At 38.9% G+C, this 22,676-nt stretch overlaps 1 protein-coding gene across 5 annotated transcripts in view; it reads right to left on the bottom strand.

Annotated features, from left to right (window-relative positions):
* Positions 1–10,041, bottom strand: part of DKK2 (dickkopf Wnt signaling pathway inhibitor 2) — a 73,259-nt gene extending 63,218 nt beyond the window's left edge. For 2 of the 5 annotated variants that reach the window (XM_086888624.1, XM_086888623.1), the window contains exon 1: positions 9,577–10,041. The gene's annotated coding sequence lies outside the window, so the exon portion shown is untranslated. The remainder of the gene's footprint in view (positions 1–9,576) is intronic. The other 3 variants (XM_023924707.2, XM_086888625.1, XM_086888626.1) reach the window with 3 other exon arrangements.
* Positions 10,042–22,676: the final 12,635 nt, after the last annotated feature.

The following is a 22,676-nucleotide window of genomic DNA, read 5'->3' as shown; positions in this document are numbered from 1 at the left end:
TTAGTTCAGCATAACCTTTCAGATCCGCTTGTGAATGTCACATTCTGAAACCAAGGTATTTCTATAAAGTTAGGACTCAACAGCTGAGTGTAGAGATGTTTTCAATTATAACATTGAGTCCAGCAGTTTAAAGCCAAGACTCCTAATTTACAACAGTACTTGTTAATTTACAACACTGAGCTTGTATAACGTTTAAGTAAACACTGCACTTCTGGATGACAGAAAGCTAAACAATGAAATAAAACTTCAGAAACATATCTACTCCTGCAGTTTTCAAAGACCTTCCAGTTCTCCAAAAACAAACAGCTCCCAGCTGCCTGACATTTATACTCATGCACCCTGTACTGCTACATATGTAGAGAGAAAGGGAGCAGCAACCTAAATGCTTTTCATTCAGAAGATCCATCAAATCAAATTTTAAGGTAAATTCTGCTTTCATCCAGTGTATTTAATTTTGTTTTGTAAAGGGAGGGATATGTCAAGAAGAAAATAAACACCAAGTATAATCACGAAACATACTTTAATTTTACTACTGAATAGCTAACTCAGTCCTCAATTCTTTGTTCTAATTAAGCTAAATCCTTGACTTTCTAACAAGCATTCCATAGACAGCCCCCTCACATTTCAGCCTTCTGTGGCTGAAACAAGTCAAATTGCAAGCTCTTCTTCCTAACCATCCATTGCCTCAACTCTTTTCCCACTAAAATGATAAAAAAAATTTCAGCTACCCAACTTTTTTCTTCTCTAAAATGCCACTCTCCTCTTCTGACTCTTGCCAACTTCTCAATACTAGGGCTAATCAAGTAAGTAGAAGCTGTTAATAATGTCAGTTTTCCAGAAAAAATATCTTCAATGTATTTTTCTAAAAGCCCACAATAAATTAGAATGGAAACAGAGTATTTTTCATTGAGTTATTGCAACTGTTGCAAGAGGCCTACTCTTCATTTAAAACAAATATTGAACTGAAAACCTTATTTTTTACAAACCCATCCCAAAAGCCTGCTGTTCAAAAAGCTCTACAGATGATCCCCTTTAAGATCCTACTTGGTTTTCCACTCAAGTCTATAAAATCAGAGCTTTCAGAACTTTTGAGCTTTATCCTCAAATACAGTGGTTTGGAGAACATTTCAATATGGAAGCCCTCGAAGGGGTAAGAATGCAGAAAATGTGTTTCACAACAGTCTTCCATGGTACAGAGTATGAAGAAAGGACTTAGAGACTGGAAAAACTGAGGCATGTTCAAAGAAGCTGAGAGCCTGAGGGCAGGTTTTGCAAAGCCTAAATAATGACTTGAATAGCACTGGTGAGCCACGGAATAGGACCAAGAGCATCAAAGGCCTCTTAGGGAGAAATGGGACAGGACAGTGGCTTCACAACGGTTTTGTGAATATGCACTGCTCAGGATCTATAATACCATAACTAATTAAAAAGGGTTTAATAGACATTATTCTCTGGGGTGGTGGGAGGGTGTGTCATGTTACCAACAACATTTTGTCCTTTGGGAATATTCTGCATATTTTCAAACAGAAATTTGAGTAACAGCCTAGGAAAATGCCCTCTAGACTCACTGCCAGGTCTCTGGAGCAATCTAGCTAGAAACATATACAGCCTCATCCAGAGAAAGGGCAAGATCAACAATTCCCTGTCAAATTAATGAGATTTTGAGTATTCAGCCTCCCACAACTGGCTAAGCCCTTTATGGAGCAGTAATTGCAGAAATTTCGCTAACTTGGGTGGGGAGAGAAACTTGGGATTGGCAACCGGAATAGTACCCTGTCCAGATGCCCACTCAGCTACTGTCTGAAGACAGAAATCTTGACAGTAATTGCGTGTTTATTTTTGAAGAGAAAATTCCCAAAGACCCCAGTGGGATTATGCCTTTGTTAGCAAGGACTTCAGCCTCTGAATTATTACTGATTATTATTACTGATAAAACATTCAAAAAATAACAGGGATACTCTCCAGCAAGAGAGCAAGACCAAGTATCACAAGTACAGCTTTAAATTTAACATGACAAATTCCTACCAAAACAAACAAACAAAGACCACAACCCAGAAGCATGAAAGGTAGAATATTACCACATCACAATACTTGAACAGGAATAAAAAGCAAGCACCAAGAGCTAAAAGAACTGCTATGAGACAGGAAGTTTGAAGCAGAAGGCTTAAGCGTGAAAAAGGAAGGGTGCAATGCTACTAAGTGTAAATGTTAGTATTTTACAGATATAGATTAATCAGACATGAATCCATGGCACATAAAGCAATCTTCTCTCCTGTAACAGGACACATGCCTAGTGGAGATGCAGTAGATGTCATCCAGTTTTTAGCACAGTAAGTCTTTTAATATTGTCTTCCTTGACATTTTCATAAGCCACCAGGAGAGACAGACTAGAAGAAGCACTGTATTCAAGGAGTTCTTATTAGCAGCTCACTAACTGGAAATATGCACAAACATATATGTGTGTGTGTGTAATGCAGCCAAGGAACCTGTCCTCAGTTAGGTATTTCCAGTGTTTTTACTAACGGCTTGATTTATAACTTTATTCAATGAATTAAATAAATGTTCCGAGTGGAAAAGAGCTACAAAGACAATGAAGACAACAACTAGTTTTCATAACAATGCTGATAATGTTGAGAAATATTCCTGTTTAAAAAGAAAACCGAAAATCCACCCAGGGTTGTGACTGAAGAGTGGAAAAGGCATAATAGTAAATAAATATATTTTCTTTTATTTGGCAGAAATAGAAAGCACATGAAAGAGCATACAGCTGATAAAGTCTACCCTCAGTTAGACAACAAAGCAAGGAGCCTAAAAAAAATTGCCTGGAAAATTTATCATCTTCTTAATTAGTGAGAAATTATAACAACACATGGGGCTTCAAGCAGTACTGGAGCAACACAAATGTGCATGTATGAATGACAGCGAAAATTAAAGAGAGAAAGAGGCATGAAACATATTTGTGTTGTCCTTCTTGCCTCGTTTTCACGCCCGTTATTATGTCCTGTAAGCTCAGGAAGAAACTGCATCATCCAGTTCCTTGTATTCCCTTGTGCTCCCAGGGTTGACCCAAGGTCACACAAAAGAGGGTGGTGTCGCTGAAGGGCTGGGAACAGCTGATATAACATTGTGTAGGGATGCCACTAGCAAAACAGAGAAGAGGCTCAGTATGCAAGCGTGGCACAGCAAATTCCACCACTCCTACCTCCTGCAGGGAACAGCATTTCCATCAGCCCAGCCTCTCTCCTCACTTGCCCTCCCTTGGGCTCCAAACACACTGCCAGTATGCATATTCCACATTCCTCTGGCATATAAAAGAGATATTAATACATTCCTAGCATGGCATTCAGGGGAAATAGTATGCCCAAGAGATGCAATTATACTTCCAAGCTCTCTCAAAGTGAATTACAGTTCATCACTATCAGGAGATAGAGGCAACACGTAGGAAGAAACACTGACAGGGAATAAAGACAAGGTGTGGCTCATGAAACAGAAATTGAGACTATCTTGTTTGAATGGCTGGTTTTAATTTACACCTCCTGAAAGCACCAATAAGCTTTGGAGATATGCACCAGTGCTAAATCCTGGGGATTTCAATGGGGCTGCAAGAGTCTATGACTTGCTCAGGCTGCATGATCAGAGATAAAAGGACCCCTAAGTGTCTGCTTGGATCAAGAACCTGTGGATGTTTAACTTCTACTGATTGACAGAAGAATGTCCTCTTGCATTAAATCAAAGGTGGTTTTGCATCACTTTGTGAGATAACTTGGTTATCAAGTATTGGACACAGGCCCAGCCTCTGGAATGAGAGCAGAGCAGTGCAAGGGTTTGTCATCACAGTTCTCAGGGAAGTCATGAATCTGCTGAATTGCTGTGTGACTCTTGTAACACCAAACTGAACTGCATAGCCTAGAAAAATAAAACATTTCAGGCAGATTACTTTTACAGTTGCCTCACATTAGCCTTTTCACAATAAATATCTCTTTGCTGTTTCATAGTTATATGAAAATATAATGTATATATGAGAAGGTTTGAGGTCATACAGAAATACATGAAAACTGGTTTAACGAGGAGGATTCATTGTCACAGGCTATGAAATATGGCTCTGATAAGGTCCCTTACAAATCTGTTACGTTGAAATTTTGCTATTGAACATAATGCAAACAGGATTTGAATTCAAATGAGGGGATCTTCTACAACACCCAAGACTGCATCTGGCAGTGGTCAGGATTCTTCCTTTCCTGCCTCTCTAGTTTCTTTGGTAATAACTGCCAAATCTCATTGACTTTCTCTTCTTATTTCCAGATAACACATGACAGAGGTTCCCACATGAAACACCTCAGGCATCTTTCCCTCTCATCTAAAAGGTGTTTCTTCTAGACTGCAGGAACAGTCTCTTCTTAACAGAATATAATCTGCCTCTTAGAAAATACAGGAAACAGAAAATTGCTTGAAAAACACAGTATAAAAAAGTTAGAAGAATAATAAAACTGGTGTAACTACAGTTTATCTTTCATGTTTCAATATTCCATTCAAAACTGATTGGAAAAGCCTGCTCATTAACAGCAGTTGTCCTAAAAACAAAAGTATTTGCACATTACGAGGACTCGAGTTAAGGAACTAGAGATTTTTACTAGCAAGCTTTTGACTTTGTAGATTCCTAAGTGGTTTTCCAATATTTAAAAAAAAAATATCTACTGAGGACTTGTTAACACTTTAAAGAAAAGTAATAGTCTTCAATACAAATAACTATAATTTTCATCTCATCTGTCAAAACACACAGACAGCAGTGTACAGAGTAGGCATGTATGATATGACACTAGTTTACTCGTTTTCCTAATGCATCCCAGCCTGTGTGAGAAAAGCCTTCTGAGGTCCCACAACAAAAACTCTGTGTGATTGCTCACTCAGAAAACCCTAGCACAACAAAATGAGCCTTCCAATGTGACCCAAAGGACACCAATGAAAGTTCTTGGCAAAACGATAAAAGATTGAATTTCCAAAGCTATGGCCCTCTCTACAGCATAGATGAGATTTTTGATTAAACCAACTATGAGATCATCTCCAGCACAGAGCTAACAACTGCTATATTGTCATGCCAGGAGTATGTTGTTATTCACACTAGGGCAGGAAGACTTTCTACTTAACACTTAATTTATTTTTATTTAAACATTACATAGCTGTAACATAAAACAAGAAGAACCTGGTGCTGATGGGTGTGATGATCTCTGCATTTCTGCTCTCCCCATCCAAAATGGCTTTTGGTCTTTTCAGGCATACCTAAAACACACAGTCACTCCACCAAAGGAATGAGGTGATTTCTGAAGCAACATACTCCCAAAGTATTCAAAACTAGTTGCAGATAAAATTTGCACTTACTTCAAAAAAATCCTCCATTTTTTATGCTGTTTTGTTATCTTGATTAAAATGATCCTTGGGACATATATTTTTTAATAAAATTGTCTTATTATCTTAACAAAGGGCTCTAAATAGCTTATTTTTATTGAAGTTCTCTTTCTACTAAGAGATTGCCATAGTAGGTAGTGTAACAGTCCTTAGAGATATCACCAACCAAAGTCAGTTTATAGGTGTAAAGAAAAATATTCTTCACAATCAAAAGTATGTCTGAGTAGGAAAAAGCTAAACAAAACCTTGAAGTCCTAAACTGAATAGAAGATACAATGTGAATGAACCTGGACTGAACTTGCTCTCCTACAATCTTCCAGTGATGTGCACAGAACAATAAATCAGATGTAGTATGATCTAGAAAATCTAATGATCATTTATCCTACTGTTAATTTCCAAGAAATAATGCTACTGCTTCAGAAAGTTAGGCAGCAATAATCCAAAGATATAATTTTACATTTAAACCCCATAATTTCTTAACTTGAGAGCTGATACTTGATTTAAAAAATTGAAAAAAGGGCTAGAGAATCTGTCTCATGCTAATGTGTTTTCATCCATTTTCATTTCAGATCTTAAAAAAATAAAAATGGTCTGTGCAGCTCAAAGTATGTTTCAAGTGAAGGTAGAAGTATCTGTGAGAGGCAGGGTGATAAATGTTTTTTGAGCAGATATTCTCAGAGTTGCTGCACACTAACCCTATTATAAACATGTGCAGGTAGCACAAGATTAGGAAATAGAATGGATTTAGCAAACAACATGCACTAACAGACACCTGCACCTTTACTATTGATAAAAAGTCATGAATGATATTTGTCTCCTCCCTCAGTGTTTTTCTGTAAACCTGCTATAATATTCAGCTATTTCTCTCCTGTGCAAGAAATGCAATTTCAATTAAGAAGAAACTAGAGGTGAGAACCTGAAAGAGTATCCCAAATCACTGAACCTCTATTACCTCAGCTACCACGAGACTTAGATTCAGAATCTTAAAGTCCTGACATCCTTCACTCGGAAGAACACACCAACAATTAAGGTTCTGTTCAGACACACAAAGTCCCCTACAGCTCTAAAAACTCACTTAACGATCCAATTATATGTGGGAAATAAAAGATATACTGCATTTTATCCAACCAGAGTAGGAATGGAGCAGTATTGAAATAGCTTCCTGGATGTGATCAGGCACCATATCATAAGCAGTTAATGTCAGGTACCTGTACCCCAAAAAGGGTTTGATTGTCTAAAAATGACTCACAGGACTTTGGAAACTTGAAATATATACTGCCTCATCGGCATTTAGTATCATTTCCAAACAGTAAAGCAAAAGAGATTCAAAGCTGGCAGAGGAATTGAAAAGGGACTAGTGATGATGTCAGCATTGCTAACTGCAGTATCTAAATTGGTTTTATTTGATCCCTTTCCCATAAGCAATCTGGGCTGGCACGGAAAAGCTCTGTGGTGTTTCAAGTTGTGATACTTCAAAGCTCTGTGCAGTAGCAACCAAAGAGCATAAAAACATAAACTTTGATCAGCAGGTTCAGCTCAGGATGACAAAGGTGGTCATCAGCAACCACAATCAGAGACTGACCCTTGTAACTGCCTTCACCCTCGCAGGAAAAGCCTCTTCCCAGTGGCCAGACTGCCTGCAGAAGATATCCTTTACAAATCTCCACCAGGATCAAAATTCATTCTAATTCTTATTCTCCTGGTGCTTTTCCCTGCAGAGAGCCTGGTCTCTGGGAAACACACTAAGTATTTTACTTAATACTCCTGTGGAGTGACCACTGAACTAATCACATACAAATGTGAATTACCATTGCTAAAACAAAAAGCAAGAAATGGAAGCCTTCAATCAAAGCCTCACAAATCAGTAAAATAAATAAGCAAATGAAAAAGGTCAGTTACAAACATTCCTCTTCCAAGTAGGAGCTGCAACTAATTTCAAGTACATTTTCAAAAGAAATGTATCATCTTGTTTACTAAAACCAGTGCAAATAAATGGCTTCTGAAAGGGTGATATTTATGGATAGCCAGTAATTCCCAGTTTCAATCCATCACAATCAGTGACAAAAAATGTATCAGAATAGTCAGGTCTCCCTTTTTTCTAATTGTTTTTCATTAAATGGATTAAGCAGCTTAAAGAAAATATTGTGTTTGCTCATATTAGAAAACTCAAAGCATATCTAAGGATGCTCTTTGCATAAGATTCTATGGCTAATTACAGTTGATTTGTAAGTTGGAAAGTATTTATGCCTTTTGAAATTGTGTCTATTTTGCCCTCAGAAGAGACTGTAAGACAAATATTCAACATGCTCTTCAGCCAGATCTCTAAATCGATGAATAGGAATTTCAAGCTGATTTTGAAAGCTTGGCCCTGTGGACACTTGCTCTGAAGGACAGTGGGTGCCTGTGTGTAATTCCTGCTTGATAATGTTTCCATGTGGCTGCAGTTACTGCTTTTTAATTTTATTTTTTTAACCCTGATGATGAGAATAATTTGTTGCAGAGGCATCTAGCCTGAGCTGGGGCTTTGTACATTTCATAACATTAGCCTATAGGGAGAATACAGAAGAAGAAAATCCCTTCTTTGTTGGTTTCATGCTGCAACAATGCAACTATATCCTAATTTTTTAATCTGTGTTAATTCCAGTAACATTAACCAAATATATTCCAGTAACATTAGACAAAAAGACACTAGTTGTTGTTCAAGTTTTGTTTGGGGTTTTGCTTTGGGGTTATTTATTTGTTGGTTTGGGGCTTTTTAGAGGACCAAGGCTTATTTGCAAAGAAGCTGTACAATTCTGTATCTAACTTTGCATGGAAGATGTCTCCCAGAATATAGGGGAATGGACCAAGAGTTAAAATAATGGATGAAAAACCTTCAAAAAAATGAGTGCCCACAGGTTACTATAATCCAAATGTAAAATGTATTTCTTCTCAATAGAAATAGATTTCTCCTACATCCCAAAGAAAATCACATAGTAATGTATTTTTCTAAAACAAATAATAACCACCTCCATGGTTAAATTGCCCCTTCTTGATTAAATATACAAGGCATCATAAATTACATGTTATTAATAAAAAATATTGCAAGAGCAAAGATTCTGTGGAAACAGTGCTATGATTTTTTGTACACTGTATACAAATAATTTTTCAATTATGAAATAAAGCAAATATGAAAGCCCAAAGTTCACCTGTTAACTCCACATCATATATTGAAATTCTGTGTTCATCTTCCCACACTTGAGGCAGCAGAGCCACACAAAGCCAGGCACATGCACTCCCCTTGGAGCACGTACACACGTGAAGTAAAAACTTTCAAGTCAATAGGCTAAAAGTAATTCATGGTTGCTGCACCTATACTTTTTTCTCCCCTGTAAACACTTACTTGAACACTAAATTTACAATTTTACATCACTCAAAGAAAGCGGCACCTCAATCTTATGAGGATATAATCCCTAATTTCCTCATTCTTCATTAATGGAAGAAATGGAAATTGTGATTAATGGAATCACAGAACAACCTGTGTTGGAAGGGACCCATGAGGCTCACCGAGTCCAGCTCCTGGCCCTGCCCAGGACACCCCAAGAGTCACACCCTGTCCCTGAGAGCACTGTCCAAACTTCTTCAGCTCTCTCAGATTTCGTGCTGTGACCACTTCTCTGGGCAGCCTGTTCCAGTGCCCAACCACCCTCTGGGTGAAGAGACTTTTCCTAATATCTAATCAAATTTCCGATAATCTATGAAAATTTATTTTGTTAGGTTTTAGATCGCTAAATAGGAATAGATTACATAGGACAGTTAGTTTTGTTTGAGTTTTGTCACTTCCAGGACCGTGAGGCTTTCTGGCACCTCTCGCATGTCTCTGGTGGGTCTGGATTGCAGAATCACAGAATGAGGGGAGTTGGAAGGGACGCACAAGGGTCACCGAATTCAGCTCCTGGCCCTGCACAGCACCACGGCCAAGCACCGCACCTGTACCCCAGAGGGTCACCTTGAACTTCTCGGACTCTGTCAGCCTTGGTACCGTGACCACTTCCCCAGGGGAGGCTGTTCCAGTGCCCAACTACCCCTGGGAGAAGAAGAACCTTTTTCCAACATCCAGTATAAACTGCCCCTGACACAACTTCAGGCCATTCCCTCGAGTCCTGCCCCCGCTCACCCGAGGGAAGACATTACCCTGCCACGGCCTGCTCGTGGAATCAGCAGGCCGGACGCCTTCCCTGCTCGTCCCCAGACTACTGACAGCCGGGATCCTGGCAATACGGGCGGCTCCCACGGATTCCCTGGGACAAGAACGCAGCTCTCCAGTGTTGCTTTTACCGCACGGGGCGATCGCCCTTGTGCCGGCTCGGGCCGGCCGGTGCCAGCCGTGGGCAGAGGCCGCGGGGCCGCCGCAGCGCCCAGCGCCACCTGCTGGCGGCCTGGGGACGGCAGCGCTGCTTCCCGGGCAGCGGCGGCTGAGGGAAGCCGGGCAAGCCTCTGGTCCGAGCCACCAGCTCTACCAATATCCTTCCAAGAGGCTCGCCATAATGTATTTCTTGTTCCTGGCAACAAACTTGAGTCAGTTCAGCGAGTTCCTAGAGCAAATCTGATCCGGATGGTTGACCTGAAATCCAGGGGGCAAACACTTGAAGATTGAACAGGTGGGCAGGGCTTCTGCGTGTGGGAAACGGGATGCCAGAAATTCGGTAATGCTGCAATTTGTCCTAGATTAGTCTTAGACCAAAGCCAAGTCATTTGACTGACTCTGTATCATCAGTATAAAGCTATTTTGTTGACACAGATTTCGGCTGTAAACGAATGCTCGCAGTTTAGCACGCCTTCTCAATGAATTTCCAGCTAGCGCTTAAAACAACTCTGTTTCTGTTTCAGCTCCCTTTCAGCAGAGCACCCGGCCTTGCGAGACATGATGTGGCCTCAAATGCTGATGGTGAACACAGGTGTCAAAAGGACTTGAGCCTCGCACAAAAGGGCCGACTGTCCTTGTTAGAAAGGAGTACGAGGTTTTTATGGGCACAACTGCTGTCATTCCCACACACTCGTTCCCCATTTCCGTACCTTCTACTGCAACTCTGCTGCCACATCAGGGAGCTTTTCTCGTGCAGAGTCTAGACGGATACTACATATTTGAAATAGCATGAGGAATTTGGAATGAGGTTTGTTTACCAGCTTGCAGCTCTATGTCCTTATCTGAACCAAACTGCTCACGCTTCTGAGCATCAGACATTGCTGCTCATCAGAAAGTTCTCTCTCCAGACAAGGCACATTGCTCTCAATTTAAAAGAGTTACCAAACACATTTGAAGTGGGAAAAAAATGGGAACAGGCTAACGAAAGAAGTACAACAACTATTTAAGGTCTCACAACTAAGCTCACTTGCTTTCTTCAAAAGGAAGGTTAGGGAGGAATATGTCGATGTTCTTGCATGTCTATTTGAGCAGAGGACGATAAAGGCTATTGAAACCAGATAAAATACGAGATTCAGCAGCTGAATCTGTAAAAATTCAGATTAGAAATCAGATGTGTGTTTTTTCTGAGTGAAGGTAAACCATTCAGCCAGCCAATACACAGCTATCACTGACTGTGTGTCACTTGAAGCCTTCCATTCAGCATTGGGTATTCTTCAAAAATACATATTCTGTGGTCCCACACAGATCCTGAAGTACCATAGAAAATACAGATTAATTATCTATGGCCTGAATTGTGCAAAGAACCTGACTAGATGATCTTAACATTTTTGTCCCTCAGAATTTCAAAATACTTTGCATTTTATTACTGAGCATGTGAACAACTCCTTTTCTGCTTACTAATTTCATTGACTTCAACAGGACAACTGAATGGTTTAAATGTGAGCACAGGGTTATGTGCTATACTAACACAAGATCACTATTAAAATCGTAGGAGGTTACAGATGTCTTTCCCTAAGTAAAGCTGATCATACAGCAGCTAAAAAGCCTATAGCTTTCTCAAGAAGAATAGGGAACTTCTCCCAGTTCTCAGTGACTCAGGAAACCCTCTTTAGAGAATGTGGATCTGCCTAACAGCTGAAAGTAAACTACTCTGTACAGAATCTGTTATAATCAAACATTTAAAATACTTGAAAAGTAAAAGAAACTTGGAAAGTAAAATTATGTTTCCATTCATCTGACTTCTTTCCAAGTCTGTAATGCCTATTACACATCAGCTGGATTATATTTGAGACTCATTTCAACTAGTTAGCAATGTTTAGAGGTCAATATAATTTTTTACCTGATGCATTAAAAAGAGGAGATTTATAAACAGTATTGACTAGCTCATATCTAAAACATCACATCAAAACTATGCCATGCTCTTTCTCAAATTCTTTCTCGCTTTCTTCAAGTCTTTAAAAGAGTACGTCATTTTATGCTACATAAGTCTCTCATTAAGGGCCTTAGCGCTCTTTATAGGTTTTCTGTCTTCTCTACAAATTTCACCCACAAGTAGGAACTGATCTGCCCCAGGCTGGAGTCCAAGTACCATGTTTTACACCCTGCATCTTGCAGAGGAGTCTCATTCTTGCCACAGCAACTTTTGACATATGATACTAAAATCCAAATTGTCTGCCCTGTCAGGGCATCTGCTACTGCAAAGTAACTAAATTGCAACACTAAAAAGGTCCAAGCACATATTTAGAAGTCACTTCATCAGGAAAACAACCGTTTTCAGACCTGTATTTCTGTTATTTTAAATACTTCTCTATGCAGCTTTCAGCACTTTTAAAAGTAGGCACACAAAAAGCAGCAAGGCATGACAGTAAATATGAGTAAATAACTGCATGTATTTAAATACATAAAAGCCCCAAGTCAAAAATGTCAGGAAGGGTGAGGAGAAAGGCCTTCTAGTCTTCCTTGTAACAGAAGTGTGAAGAACAGATTCCAGTCACTTTGCAGAAAGATCCTGCCTAGTACTGCAGTATGTGAGGTGGATTTCACATTGAAAGCAAGAATTCAAATCCTACACCTGACATATATACATGCATGTAGGTATATACAGACATCTGCATGTAACACACACACACACACCACATGTGTGCTTTTTTTGCATTCACAGGGCCTTCTGCATGGATTTTCTGCTCTCCTTGCCTGAAGGCTGACCAGACACCTGGGAACATCTACACACTGACCTCAGCAAACTTTGCACAGGTCTCTCAAAAAGCACTATGGGACAATCTGAATTCCAGAATTACATTGCTTTGAGTGGTTTCCAAGAAGGCAAACGAGAAACTTTTTTTTTCCTTCCTTGATCACAGAGAATTCTGAACCTTTTGGGAAAGCCTTTGAACTTCCATTAAATGTGATCTGTTTAATGTTTGGATCTGTCAAAGGAGAGGCAGTCAGATAAACTGGGCCAATGTTGAAATGGACTTGCTTCCAACACCTCTACAGTGTAATCACATCTCCCTGAGCACCTCTGTAGATAATTATTGGATTAGACATTCAAAGAGGTGATTGACAAACAGAAATCAGGCAAATAAAGATAATCTACCCTTTTTCTAGGCATCCAAAGGGATTCAGACCTACAACAAAGGAACTTCATGTGCTCCACTGCCTACCGTAAGTATTAAACTCTTCACAGCTGGCTTCTTTGGAGCTGGGAACTGTTGGCAAAACATTTCTTGTCTGTGTCTCAGTCTTCGAAAATGAGATGTTTTTTCTGTATTAAAGTACTCTGAAATGAGTCACCTAAAGCAGCATAACCTGCCATCTCCATTTGGTAACAATAGAGCAGACATAAATTCTCAATCTTATCAGGAGTCACCAGTCCCTAAGCATTAGTGGCGCCTACTGAATTTTATCCAGGGACCTAACAGAAAACATCTGTTCTTTTACTTCACAGCAAATCAATAGATTAAATCAACGTCCTCTTTTCTCCTTCATTCTGTTCATTAAAGGCATAGGTTTTCTTTCATTTTCCTTCTATTTCTTTTAATAACTCACTTCTCCTTGCAAGTCAAATCCTACTATATTATAGAGATTTCTATGTCTCTTTCTGGGCTTACTTGGGGAGACATGTATCTATGCTCTAGCATAAGACAAGCAGAAGAAATTATTTTCAAGGGACATATTTACAAAGAGCTCAGTAAAATTGTACCTAGTATTTGGACCAAAGTCCAGCAATACTTAAAAAGGAACCCCAAATATTGTTTACTGCCTTTTCTGCCTTCTTCCAAGTCTAATTCATGTCACAAAATGTGATGATATAACTAAAAAATTCACCTCTAATCTCATACATTTCACCAAAGTGCTAAAGTATCACAACTGTCATGCAAGATGTGCTTTGTGAGTCACCCGCATTAAAACACTTAGTTCAGTTTTGAATCTAGTAATGAATTATCTGGTTTTGCACACATCATCCCACCAGTAACGCACATCAGGTTTGCACTCGAAAATTCTAAACAATACAGCCCAATATCCAGTGTGCTTACAAATGAAAAGCACTCTTCACTTAAATAGTAGGCAATACTAGGCATTTCTGGGCTAAGAGGGAGAAAGATATTAAGACAGAAGTGATAAAAAAAAAAACAGGGCTGAAAAATGTCATTCTGCTGTAAACAGGAGTATTAACATTAAGAATTTATTTTTTTCCATTTGTACTAATGTTAAAAACACCTAAATATAGCCAAAGTAATAAACTTTTTTCCTGAATAAACATCTCCAGGTAAGAATCTTTAGCACTAAAACTGAGGAAAAATCCCTTATGTGCAGAGTTTTCTCCTTTTCTCTTAACCGTGGAGATCTCACATTTTTTATGCAGTGTAATATGAAGCCAAAATATAATGAAGGGTAAATGAACATACCTGCTTTTGCTCCAATAGGTAGATCTAAATAAAACACTCTAAGGCTACGTCTGACTGGAGCTGAAATGATGTTATATTCATGATATGCTTTGCAAAGGTGTTATGAGAAGTGTGTGGGAGTTTTATTTCTTTGTGCATGAGAAGCTGATAAACAGAGCTGGTGCACAATAAAGCAATATATGCAAGTATATGAAATGCTTTAAATCATGCAGCAGGGATAAATCCCTGCCTGATCTAGATAACAAGGGTTTCACTGGAACACTCCATGGCACACTGTGTATGTACTACAACCGGGCAGCATAAAACCAGAAACATGGGAGCAAGGCAGATTTGCATCCAGGGCCCTACAACAATTGGAATCAAGCTTTTTTCCCCACGTCATGGTTGAATTTAGCCACAGTAAATCAAAACTCCTTTTTTGGATCTGTAACAAGCACACAATGTAGCAACCTCAGAACCACCTCCTTTAGGATTTTTCTGTCATTGTAGTGCAGCACCATGAGAACCTTGTCACTGGGACTATTGGCTGTCACTGAGCTGCAGCTTGAGGGAACTCCTCCCCACAGTTGGAGGTGAGGATTAGAAGAATTTTCTCTGTAGAAAATAAAATTACTACTGGAAATTAATTTAATATGGTGTCAAGGCAAAAAGAGATGGAAATAAAGAAACACCTCTTAGGATAAGAGAAGAGGAAAGAAGGAGCAAGAGGAAAAAAATTACGGAAGTGGCAGCCCACAGCCAAGCAAAGTTTGGTCTAGAGTGGTGCAATGGCTGAGCACCCTATACTTGGGAATCTTTGTCAGTCAGGAAAGGAACTGATTTGGCTGTCATCTGATGAACGACAGAACAGCCAAGTCACTCAGGAAGTGGGATATTGTCACTTTCTATCTCAGTTCCTATGAAGAAAACAGTTGGTTTTTTTGAGATTTCTCTTTGTTAGCTATTAAAAAACTATAGCTCACTTGCTACTGAATAAAAGTCATAAGAGATGTGGGGACAAAAAAACAAGTGATGCAAAACTCCATAAAATAATTAAACCTCAGGTCTACATAGACGCTGACATCAAGTGTGTAAAAGTCATTGATAGTTCTCTGTCTCATGGGAAACAGAGATTGATGAAACACAGCTGTGTTCACAGCAATTGATGGCATACATCATCATTTCCACAGCATTCACGTTAAATTGCTTAGCAGCTATAGTGCCAGTATAGATTATGGGATAACCCAGTTCTTTCTTTTAATCTCAGGCATCTGGAATTTCAGGGTCAGAAGAACCTTTCTTCCTTCCCTCCTTCTTTTTTTAAAGTCAAGATAGATAAAGTAGTAATACCAAAGGCATGAGAATACCAAGTCTCCTCTAAGCAATGTATATTCACATTGCATTCAAAAATAACTTTAAGAGTAATCCTAAATTTTAATATATATTAATATCCAACCGCAGGAGCACAGGAAAAGGGAGAGAATCTTAGAGTAACAAGAAGTTCAAAAAACATCCTGTTAAAGTATTGGCAATGCAGCATCCTTCTATATGAACCACAGCTGTGCAACTTGCCTATTTTCATTACATTAGCAAAGCTAGGAGCCTCATACCCTCAGACAACCAGCTGAAGTGACAGAAGGTCCAAAAGATCCCTTCTAACCAGAACTAGATCCTTAAATTCAAGACCATTCTGGACCACATGAAGCTGATCCTGGAATCACAACTGAGGTGCTTAAACATAGGAACTCTAAGCTCAAAGATATTTGGCTGAAATCCAGCTGGTGTTATTAAAACTGGGCAAGTGCTGTGCTTGCCAGGTCAAGGATTCAAAGGCAGCCTCTGTAGCTGAAGAACTTGTACTTTGAAATCAGATGGCACAACTAATAAGCACTATGATCCTACTATGTTAAAAAAAAAAACAAAGAAGAAAAGTAACTGAATGTGCATTTAAACAGAAGGACAAACTAAAAAAAAGTAAATGCTGTATTTGCAGGTTATTGTTATCTCAAAAACTGAACTCACCGTGGCATCTAATAGAATAATAATATAAGGAAGCAGCAAGAAAGTAAAGAGAATGTCTTCCAAAGCTGGCAAGGGCTAAACCACAGTGTAAAGTGTTAAAAATAAAAATTAAAATAAAAAACTTGGGATATTCGCTGGACTAATCTCTATAAATTTTAAGTAGCACCAGGAAACCATAAGAGTAAAGCCACTTGACCACGTTATTGGTTTTATGAAAATATGTTCCAGAAAACAGACAAGTCAGACCTATACATGTTTCCATGGCATGGAGATCCTTTTATTTTCTGTAAAATTTGAGTTTCCCACCATTTTATTTTACTAAACTTTGAGGTGATTGTTACATTACATGGTTTTTTTTTCCCCTGATGCATGTTGTTGAGGTTTTTTGCTTGTTATCAGCTCTATTTGCAATAATATTTTTGTAAATAATTTAGGAAATGTCCTAAACCCCCCTAATTTAACTGCTAGCTGGTTCAGTAATAAAGAAGGTAAATATTTCCACCTAAAGTGAATGAAAATTGAAGGTCACTAAGGAAGCTTATCACTCAAGGCACATTCTGGTTTGCTGTTTGGTTATTCTATTTGTGTAAAGGGAGTTCACATTTATGAGTTTCATCACAGTATCAAGCTACAACTCACTGTCCTGAGCCTAATAATTTTAAAACATTCTTTATCAAATAAGTAAATACTCTGAAGTCCCATTCAGCATCACACATTTAATGCCCTCAGTCACCAGAGCAAAAAGAAATAAATACAAAATGACGGAATATATTGTATTTCTTGAAACTTTGTTTCAAGGTATTATTGAAATATGGGTTTTTTCCCAATCTCAATCACCTGGACAAAATCATATACTGCAACTCATCAATTCGAGGCAATGCCTCATCTGCCTTAGCCTGTCTCAATTGTCCCAGAGCATTCAAGAACCAAAATGGTCTAGAGAAGCCAGAACACATTCCATCACTCCTTGAGAACAAAATCAGCTCACTGAACTATTGTATCTGTTTGCACACATACAAAAATGCAGCTCTGCACAGCTTTTCTCAGAGAGAGTGGAAACAGCCTGGACCATTTCCCAGGGTGGGTGGTAAGTTTTTACACTCCCCAGTTTAGCCAGGTTTCCATGTGTCACAAGGACATTTCTGTTTTCTGTCAAGGCCAGATGTTTGAGGTTTTTCCCTTTATCTTCAATGTTTTGGGAAACACCTTTCTTTCTTAGGAACTTTGGGAAAAAATTCCTAGGAATTTGGGAAATTTCCTAGGAATTTCCCTCCCTGAAATATTTGTCCTGTGTGAAAAGGCACTTCTCAAGTCCCTAAATCCCTGTCCTAATCAGGACTCCGAAAATTTCGCTTGTGCCAGTGGTAATTGAGCCTTATTGCACTGTGATAAAGCCATTCAGAGGTCGTGCAACTCTGTAGCAGCCGTGTTTATGGCTGGTTTTAAGTGTGACTCTTTTGGTCAGATGAAATTGCAGAACCTGGGGAAAAGTGATGTATAGTGTTAGGCTGTATTTTTATTTCTAATTAATTTTTGATCATCTGGTGAGCTGAAGCAGAATGTGTATTTGCTGTGTTAGCTAGGCTGGGCTGGACTTCAACATTAGAGATATTGATTTAAAAGAGCAAATTATTTTCTGCACCCATTTTTTTATGTGTTTCCATGTGCTGTTGCAAACAACAGGATAAAAATTAAGCATAATTGACTGAGGTTTCATACCTAAGAGTAATTTCTCTATGCCTTCAGCCTCTCTATGCTAACAATTAATTTCAATTTCTCTGTGCCAGCAGCATCTTCAGTGCTGTTATTCCAAGGACTGAAGTCACCACAACCAATTCAATCTATCTTTGACCACCCTGGCAGAAAACTCCTTTAAAGATTTGCAAAAGGCGCTAGAAAAATTGCTAAGGCTATTTGCCTTTCATCTCTTTTTCCATCAATAAGAGTAATTTCCCATGCTCCACAGGGTCAAGCACTTGCCTAAGAAGTTAGAGTATTTCTTAAATAGCTGTAGCCCTAGCTTCATCTATGTGCCTTCTGTACCATGTGCCTACATGCCTCAGATGAGCACAGGAGTCATAATACCCCCCTCACCTCCTGCTGGAACAACTCCACAGCTTGTTCAACCACAGAAGATAAAAAAGGGATGCAGAAGTTGAGCACCACTGCTGTGAGTGACCACCAGCAGCACGTATTCTCTCTTCACCCTGTATCTTGCATACCTTGAGCGCATCTTTGAGAAATGAGCCATTCAGTGGTTCCACCTATTTTATTCCCCCTTCTTGAAAAGGAAGTATGGAAGCAGGTGACACTATAGGAGAGTATTTTTGATATACAAATGTCTTCAGGGACAGCTCACTTGGGTGGGCTGTTTCCAAGATGGGAAAATCCCCAAGACCAGCTCTGGAGAGGCCAGTAGTGCTTACACAGGGAGCAAGACAGCAGCAATGGATATTACAGTAACTGCACTGGAAAATTCCCCCTCCTCCCCTGAGCATCTGCTCTGCATGTGTTGAACAGATCTTCTTTGTCTCTTGTCCAGCAGTATGTGAACGAACTCGAGTTCCCTCAGGGAATGAAGGGATACAAGAGAAGTCAGCATAAAGATTTGTGCTGGAAGGATAAAAGATAACAGCCTGTCAAACTGCAGACCTTTAAAGCTTAACACTTTCTTTCAAATTTGCTCTCACACTGCTATCTACTGCCAAAATATTACGAGTTTGTGACCCCAACTTACATTTACTGCTTCTTATCAAGACATTTCAGATGAAAAAAAGAGTAGAAAAAGTACAATGTATAAACAGAAAAAATTAATTGGTTCGTTTGTATCATAAAATACCATGAGATGTGCTCAGTTTTTAACAATCACAACTATGCAAGACAGCCTGTACACTCAGGCAAACATTTTCATTGGTCACTTCTTTGCAGAAGTGATTTTATTACTTCCCACACATGGAAACCTTCCTCATCCCCCCGCAAATGTTTAACTTCACAGTTTAACCTTGATTCAAAATGCCAAGGCATCAGATCTTGTGTAGTTGAATGTTCCAGCCACCTAATCATGTAAACTTAATATAATTTCTTGTAGAATCAAATAGTAATCCAAGATCACTTAAAAACCACGAGCTAACTTGTTTGAGGTTTATTTAGCTCAGGGTGTCCCTCAAAAGCACTGTGCAAATTTTCCCAAGTTTCCTGTAACAGAGTTTGCTTCAGAAAAGTACATTTAAGACAGAGCAAGACAACTATTGAAAAAAAGAATTTCTATTAACAATTAAAACATATCAGCACAGTATTTTGACAAGGACATGTTGATTCAAAATCCCAAGTCCTTAACAAGTCCTTAAATAAGATATTTGGTTGGTAGCACTTGTCTATATTGTCCTCCTGGAGTCAGCTTCATGCTTCAAATTCCCAGTGCAGACAAATATACCTGTTTTCAGACTACAGCACATGTTAAAGCACTAGCATTTCAGATTTTGATTTGAATAATTCACACAGTTTCTGTAAACAGTTTTAATCAGGGGAAGAAAAAATGGCCTGAAAACTGTTGTTTTGTCACTCCCTGAAAAGGAAGGAAGCAAATGCACATCCTGAGGGCCATAAACCATGTACTGAGGTGAAAAATCTTCGTCTACTTCACTAAAGAATTGGGAAAACTAATACACATGCCTGAGATGTAAAAATGGTGGCACAAATTTTTAAAATTACCAGGTATTTGAATCAATGAATATACTTGAATTTGACTCTACAGTACATTTGTATTTAAATGTCAGTGCAGTCATGTCTCAGCTGGCAACTTAGACAGCTCTGAGACAGGTTATATATATTTCAGAGCCTGAGGGGCTTCTTGCTTCAGTGAAGTGGTATTTAATTAGATGTATTTCAAATTATCAGTGCAATAAGCACTCATGAGAGAAAAAAAAAAAAAAAAGGAGCATTCAAGACAGAAGTTAAATTTGGGAGAAAGACAATTTGCAGAGCTGAGATGGCAAATCAATGAAGTGTTGCTCCTTCCATGCCCTTATTTCTAGCTGATGCCTGCCTTATTTGGTGTCACAGTCAGGATTTACATGGGATGGGACCAGCAAATAAGACACACTGGTGTTGCTGGGAATCATCCCTGTACTTGTTTTGTCTGCACCTGGAACCCACACCAGCTGTATGAGACTAAAAGGTTGGCTGCTTCTCACACACTGTTTCTGGCAAGGGGAAGTGCAGTACAGCAGTACCAGTTCCTACAGCAACACCTGTGGCCCCCTGGTGCACCCACAGAGGAGTACCCAGCACGTGTCTGGGATCACCTGGATCCTCCATCCCTCAAGCTCCGTGTTCCCTCGGTGCAACTCTCTCCTCACAAAGGCCACCCAGGAGCTGACTAACAGGAAAATCTATTAGCTGCTGCTCACCTGGTCTGGATTTTAGAAGGTGAGCAAGAGGGTACATTTCCTATTATGAATCCCCCATGCTCCCCAGCCCCACAGACTGTTCCGTTATTGCATTTCTTGTTGAGTATAGATCCACATTTCGATATTGCGCATGATGGAAACTCTCTTGGCTTTCTGGAATTCATCACAACCTTGATCCACTCCAAGCATACTGGTGAGCATGAAACAATAGAAACAGCCTTCCAACTGTCACCTTGGATTTGTCATCAAATGTGGAATATTATGGGAAAACTTTCAAGAGGTGAAATAAATACCTTCCCAACTGGCAAAATAAGCAAAACATCACTTCATCATGTTTAACTAACTCTCAAGTGTCTCCTTACACCATTTATACTGACTTGCAGCTAGCTACAGTGATCATGTCAGAACCTTTGTCAAGGGTCAAAACTATTCAACAAAAAATTCCAGTAATTTTGATATTATTACTGTTACAGATAACATATTTTATTACACAATGATAAAACAGGTATCTTAGCAGAGTGTATGCCATCCACTTAGCCTGAACTGCATCTTTTAGTACAGCGTGGATGGTCAAACTTAGCAAATTGTACCAGCTCACTGAAGCCTGCCCAATGGCAGTTCTCAGGTCTGTTATAGCACCTATGCAAATACCTGTTTTATTTCATCTGCAATACAGTCAACACTGCTCCCTGAATACTTGAAACATGGCCATTGGCTCATGGTCTGAAGTAAAATATAGGTATTGCTGTAATTTAAAATGTGCTAGTTAGAATATTTTTCTAAGTTTAATATATGTGTTAGTTATAATATTTTTCTGTGTTTTAATGAAGTGGAGTATGCATTGGCAGAAACCCAGCAGGGAATTTTTGACAATTCCTGCACAACTAGAATCACCAAAACAATTTTAAGTGACCTGCATGGTCAGTTAGTTAAAATTTGTAATACAGTTGCCATATAAAAAGAGTAAGTAATTGATTCAGCAACTATTCCTCATGAAATAATTTTTTTTTATTAAAAAATAGAAGTTTGCTGCAAGCCTTCTTTTGTTGGCTATTTTTCTGAGGAATAGAAGCACTAAAATCAACAATCTCTGCCCCTCAGTAATAAAAGTATGGCCCTATGCATGCACATATCAATACTGTAACATTTGAAGGTTCTGAGTCTTGGCTGAAATGAGTCCATCTGTTGTGCTTCAAGTAAGATATTCCCATAAAATACAGATGCAATAAGAGATGTACACTCGCAGTCTCGTGGCTTGGGGTTTAAGTAAAAAAGTTAAAACTTCTGCCTTGAAAAAAATATCTGAGGCAAACCAACCAAATGGCTTCATCTTTTGATGTTGCTGGATCAAGCATGCTTTGCTGGCATGTTCAGAATCAAAAGAAACATCCTGATAATGAGACATAGTGTTTTTGTGATCTTTTTTGATTTCCTGTATTAACATTAATGAAATAAAGAAGGCAACATCTGAAGTCTAAGGTCTTCATTGTTGCACAGTACATAAAAAAATCCTTTGTGGTCAAAAGAAAACTTTTTTTTTTTTTTTAAAGAGACCTTTCTTATACACCCCTCAGACAAAAACCTTATAAACTTGTTTTGTGATATGCAAACCTATTTCTCGTTAAGTTTACTGTTCTCTACTTGCTTTCCTCATCTGTTTACTAATGTTCCATTTATGGGAAAATCCACATAAATGGTCAGGCCATTTGCATTGCTCACATCCTCAGAACCTGAAGCTGACATGACACATAGGTATATACTGACCAATACACAATGGGATTTTTACCTGTTTGGATATTTATGATCCCTCATTGGAAGGTAGTCTTAACAACTCTCTCTAACTCCTTGACTTCCTGGAAAAATTGTTTTGGGAAAAATAAAAGGTAATTAATCATCTATATCAGATGTGTTTTTCTTTTCCTGAGTATCAACAGTGAAAACTGTCTTCCCCTTCAAGTAAAATAGAGTCAGAACATGACTTTGGCAAGTTCCACTGCTCTGTACATCACCCCTGAACTAATTTCAGAGAAGTCACTATTTCTGGTTTCT

Source organism: Cyanistes caeruleus, chromosome 5 (assembly GCF_971803275.1).
Source record: "Cyanistes caeruleus chromosome 5, bCyaCae1.hap1.1, whole genome shotgun sequence".
NCBI lineage: Eukaryota > Metazoa > Chordata > Aves > Passeriformes > Paridae > Cyanistes > Cyanistes caeruleus.
Note: the sequence above shows the minus strand (reverse complement) of the source record. Positions and strands in the feature narration are given on the sequence as shown.